Source organism: Morone saxatilis, unplaced genomic scaffold (assembly GCF_004916995.1).
Source record: "Morone saxatilis isolate NCDOM2014 unplaced genomic scaffold, NCSU_SB_2.0 Contig7, whole genome shotgun sequence".
Lineage (NCBI taxonomy): Eukaryota > Metazoa > Chordata > Actinopteri > Moronidae > Morone > Morone saxatilis.
This window is the reverse complement of record NW_023340246.1, coordinates 10,099,220-10,105,676: the sequence shown is the minus strand read 5'-3', so window position 1 is coordinate 10,105,676 and position 6,457 is coordinate 10,099,220.

Below are 6,457 nucleotides of genomic sequence, written 5' to 3'. Positions count from 1 at the left end.
CCTCTTGCTTAGCCACCAGCACCCCTTTCTCAACTAACTGCAGTTTCACACATATGCTTTACACAATAAAACTAAACTAACTGTAGTATGTGAAATCAGTGAGATCAATAGTGTAAGTGAGTGTATGAGTGGAGAAGTGCATGAGTGCTGCGTTGTAGTAAGATGCAGCAACACAATCTAACCTTCAAATCAAAACCAAATGGTTGTCTTATGGAGGAGAGAGAGCCAGTACTGAGCTCCCAGATGCTAAAAGGAGCATGGCACACAGGCTTTAGGTATGGCCAGTTTTCTGATGACCTGCACAAAAGCAGCCACACAACCAGGAACAGGTCATCAGCAGAAAAAGTATCCCTGTATAGTTTGCATGTTTGTGGAACATGTAAACTATATGTAAGTACAGGAAGACTTTACTCTAGCACTGCAGCAAACTTTAAAGAACTGAATTAAAGTTTAGTTTAATAATGATAACACAGTGTTTGAATATTGAAGAAACTTGTCATTATTACTTTCAAGTTCTAGTTTCATTAGTTGTCTTATTATGCCTACTTTGTAAAAAGCAAACCACCAAGACCCCAAATACAGGATTCAAACTCATGATGTGTGGTTACAATATAGAATGAAACTCCCATTTAGGCTACTTTTAAAGACTTAAGTCAGCATATCAGGGGGGAAAAAAAGGACCAACCAAGGAAAAAGTCGAGGGATCCAAAACAGAGCCACAACTGCAACAATTAATAACAATTTTGTGTATCTTATTTGGGAATAATACATTGAAGTATTTCTACATTTACTTAAAGTAAGTATGTGATTCTACCACTAACACAGTCGTTTTTGTGGACCAATATATGTACTATATATGTATATATGTGTAAAAATATGTTGAATACCAATTTGTTGATACTGAATAGTGGATCTGCTACTGAACTCAGATCAGTTTGATACTAACAACACTAGCTATGTGAGGTACCTGGGGAAATAATTTTATTTTTTTTGTGATAATTTGGGGAAAGCTAAGCTATTAAGCCTCTTAATAGCACTGCCCATGTGTATAATATTTTCTAAGAAAGTGTCAGAAATGAGTTACTGAATTGTAATGTCTTGTTTTATGTTTTTATATTCAACCAGTTATCTTTTCTCCCGGAATGTAGAACTATTACTAATTTTATATTAATTTAACAAAAGAGATATTGCTTACAACACCTTTAAGTGTTTCTTGAGCCAGTTGTTAAATAATGCCAGTGGTTTACCCAAATGGGTAAATAAGGGAACATCCATTCATGTAGTTTTAACCTTAACACGTAACTATTACCCCGACACGGAAGCACTTGATCTCTTCCGTAACAGTTCAAATGGACGCCACCGCACACTTGATACACATGCACGTATGTTTATTTCAGTTTAACATTTTACTTTGTATTACAAGTACTGCTACTTGAATAGTTACGGTTTGTATTTTCATGTGTGCTGAATTGATAAACTTGGTGAAATCAGTTGTGTGGGGATGCAACATGAGCAACGTTAAGAAGTTAGCTTAGCCTAGACTAGCAATTTTGCTCACAATGCATTTTTTATTATGTTTCAGATTGTGGTGAATATTACTAACCCTCATCAAGTAAGGTAAGTGTAATTTAAAAGATGGATATATTTTGATGTAGTTTGATTTATGTCTTTTTTTCTCCATGTGTGCTTGGAAATTTGCTTTTGGTGCTGGACATGTACGTACACGTAAAAAGTTTCTTACGTAATGCCATCCTGACTTCCAGGGGCAGATCTGCAAGTGAGGAAACTCCAATGGAGTGTGATCCTCCGGAAAATCAAAGCTCTTCAAATGCCAGGTAAGGAGTGGGGCATTCAATGATTTCAAGGGTTCAAGGTTATTTTATAGTCATTTACAATGCAGGGTTGTATAATGAAATTAAGATATAGTTCCCTTTATGCAAAAAATGTAGGCATCTGCACCTCTTGTAGGCAGCAAAAGCTTGTTACAGACAAACGTTACACCATTCAGACTGCAACAACATTAGTAGTGTAGAAAATTTTTTACTTTTATTATTTCATCAGCATCTCATAGCAAAACATACAAGCACAGCACAGCAGCACCAGTCACATACTGTACATGGTAGTTGCAGTGGTTTGCCATCAATAGCTTACTGTACTATAATATAAATGTGTAACTTAGCAAAAGTAAAAGTACTCTGAGCAAGTACTGTATTAAACAAAATATTAAATGAAAGAAATTAGAATTAAACAAAATATATAAATATTAAATCAACACATGCTAATATTTTAATTATGTAAAAATTTGAGCATAAAATCACCCAAAATGACACATTGAAAGTAACTTGAGACCCATCTTAAACCAGAAAATAAATAAGACCAATCTAATACTGTCAAACAATAAATGAATGAGACCAACACTTGATTGGGACATTTTTACCGTGGTATTGAATTGGTATTGGTATTGACGACCAAATTTCTGGTATCATGACATCCCTAGTGCCTTTACAAGCTTTTTCATCATCTTGTGGTCTTCATCATCAAATGGACCTAGTGCATGTCTTTCTCCGTGTGCACTGAAACTAAATATGTGTAAGGACAAAGAAATATACATACTCAAGGGCCCAATTTCCACTGACGGACAAAATATGATGCATTGCTGTAGATTAGACTACCCTACAGTATATAAAGTAGTTAAAATTAGCTCAACCATAAACATCAGCAAAATGCAAGATACTCATAATGCAGCAGTAATATTAATCCAAAAACATAATAGGCTATATAATAGTAAAACTTTTTACTATTTATTTACTTTTTAATTCTTCTGCACAATGAGTACTTTTTACTTTTGATACTTTCTAAATCTAGCTAATAATAATATCATACCTTTACTGAAGTCAAATTCTGAATGCAGGACTTTTACTTGCAGTGGAGTAAAGTAATCAAAATACTTCTTCCACTACTGCTTATTAGTTTATGAATGACTTACCAAAGATACATTGTTCTCCATGCAGAAATGTGGCAGCATCGAACTCCTCCACTGAAGAGGAGATCCCAATGGAGGTTGACCAGCAGTAAGAAAACCCTCATTTGGGCAAGGTATTTCAGACTAATGAACTAATGATGATGAACATGATAATTAAGAAGCTCTCTGTTCCCACAAATGTGTAAACTGTGAAAGAGAGAGTTCAACATTTTAGGAAATCTGCTTATTCACATTTTTGTCAAGAATTAGATGAGAAGATTGCTACTACTCTGTCAGATAAATATGATTCTACAGCCAGGAGATCGTAAGCTTAGCAAACCCTTCACACACCCCTGAAATGACTTGCTGTTACACGTTGGTTTTTGTGTGGATTAAAACGTATAATGTGTAAATTAGTGAGTTTTGGGTGCTGGTTGGTGGATTTTGTTACTTCAGACACAGCCAAGCTAGTTGTGTCCCCCTGTTTCCAGTCTTCATGCTAAGCTAAGCTGACCATCTCCTGGCTATTTCAGGTACAACCAAGGGAGTGACATTTGGAAAGCAAAAAAACTACTTTCCCAATATGTCAAACAATTGATTTAAGATAACTATTTAGTTATAGCTTTTTATAGATTCCTCACAGATGATGAGTTCACTACACGCACAGGGTCTTTTGATCCTTCTTATGACCTCACTATAGCTGATGTATCAATTAACCCTCACCACTTCTCTATATTACTAAAACTTTTAAAGAGTGACAGGATAAGAAAACGGAAAATCAATCATTTTTTCTGAATAAAAATTTTGCTTTTTGTCTGTCCGTTCCATGAATCGATATCCTTCAGAAGCTGTCCCCAACGCCAGCAAACAGGGAGCCTCTCCTCTCTGTACACTCCTCATTCCTTTCTCAATAGGAGCAGTACAACTGTAAACTCAACGGTTCAAGGCGCATTCATCATCACCATCTGTTACTACTGAAGTGTTACTTCTGAGCTCAAGGCCAAGCACATCTTGATGCTAAAAAAGCAATGAGTGCCCTGTAATTTGTTGGCTTATTTGTGGAAAATAAAAATTTTGTTTTGACAAAAATGGTCCTGACTTAACTAAAGGTTATGAACGTTTTAAAACACAAAAATGTGAAATTATTGGCTATCTTATAGTTATCAGCCACTGAGAAGCAGGTAATTATTGGTTATCCGATCAGCTAATAAAATACATATCATGCATCCCTACTAAATATTGGCCAGGTAGCTAGCATGCAAAGCTCTAGTATGGCAACCATATAAGGAATGTATTGCTATGATTATATATATATATATATTATTGTACCCCTATTTAACAATGTATGCCAAAACATTTATAAAAACAAAATTTCTTTATATTTTTAAATCAAAATCCAATCATTTTGTCTTCCTGTAGAAGTAAATGTGATGCTAGTTAGGGAGGCATGTACTAACCAATTAAAATAGTATGACATTCACCTGTCAATCAATCTTCAACACTAGTGATACAGAGTGAAGATTCGTTAGCTAGCTAACAACAAAATAGCTTTCAGCCGGAGTGTTTCTTAGGGGTGGGCCTCACTGGTGTTCACTGTACAAAAACAAAATTTATCACTTGTATAAAAGCACAACTTTATCAGTGATTTGGGTGAAACTTATGGAAGCCCATTTCCGCCAATATGATGAATGAATATGAAAAAAGTAATTATAATGAGATACAAATAATGACTTAGTATCGCATTATTTGGACAGTATCTCAATATAATGAAAAGCCTGAATTAGAATAGGCCTGTGTGTTGTTTCTTCATATGCTCCAAAGCAACAGAAGCAAGTGAATGAGACAAAGTTTGGCAGACTAAATGGATACCGTCATTGAAGACTACTTTAGATGTGGATTCACAAATTGTGAGATTTTGGCAGTCTTAGAGGAATCACATAATATCAAACTAAGTCAAGTAGAGAGAAAGCTACAAAAGAATAAGCTCTGGCAGAGACGAAATGAGACAGATGCTGAAGTAGCATCCTTCATTGACCAGTAGTTACAAATGTCTGGCAGACAGTGCGGCTACAGATGGATGTAGTATGAATGTCAGTCGTGGGCCAAACTATGTATGGCATATAGATGGATATGACAAATTAAAGCAATATGGCATATGTATCAGTGGTTGCATAGATGGCTTCTCAAGAAAAATGATATGGCTGGAAGCATACAAAACCAACAATGACCCTCGTATTATCGCAGGTTATTTTATAAATGCTGTGACCGAAAACAATGGATGTCCACATAAAGTCTGATTAGTTTACAGTACTGAGAATACCCACGTTGCAGTGATGCAAAAGTTTCTGCACAACCATGAGGATGAGAATCAATTTAGGTCCAAGTAGTGGCAATCAAAGGATTAAACGTTGGTGAAGCACCTTGAGAAATGAATGCACCCAGTTTTGGATGGACCATTTTGACCAGTTTAAAGCAGATGGCTATTTTGTTGACAGCTTCATTGACAAATCACTGATCCAGTTTTGCTTCCAAAATACCATCCAAGTAGAGTATCCTTTTTTTTAAAATATATGATTATTGTTTTTTTAATATATGTATGTTTAAGGCTGTGATCATTTTAACTATATTTACTGTTGAGTGGCAAATCTATAGGAATGCATATTATAATAGGTTAAGATCATCATATGTTTGCAGCCTGGCTGTCCAGTGAGAATCACTTGTCTCTAAAAAGTAAACTTTTCATGAGCTCAGAACATACATATATATATATATATATAAATCAAGTCACAGGGACAAGAGATAGTGGTCAAAAATGACATAAAGCCACAGCCTCCACCTGCCTGACACTGAACCCACATGCACCTGGGTGCTGATGAGTTAATATAGCAGTATGGTATAAAGTAGGGTACTTGACTGCAGTAAAATATATCCTAATGTCTGTTTCATTCCCTGCACTGCTGTCACGCCATATAAAGAGCATACCTTGAAAGGATAAAACTTTACAAAAGCCGCTCCCAACTTGTTGAATTTTGAATAATTTATTTCAAAAAGGGTTGGAAATGTTACATTAAATGGTTCAGTAATTTCTAATAAACTCCCGAGCAACAGAAAAAACAACTAAAAGTTACAGTTGCTGTTTGGGGAGCTGACTTTCAGAATGTGTGCTTGAGCATTTACACCCAATACGTACTGTAATAGTACCCTAGTAGTATGGGTAAGCCATAGTAAGCATTAAGAATTTTAGGAATTTGTCAATTAGTATTTCAGTGATCCCCTTCAAATTCACAAATATTTTGTGCAAACCACAGTAGAGCAGGATGGTTAAATATTCAGCCTGTGTACATAAACACAATGAATATATTAAGCAATTACACAGCCAAATGCTTATAAGAGAAGTCCCATATTCAGAGAATGTAGGGAGTATGCCACATTGTAGTTGACTGGAGTCTTTGTAGCAGTAGTTTAGACTTATTGCCTTTAAACAAGATAATGTCC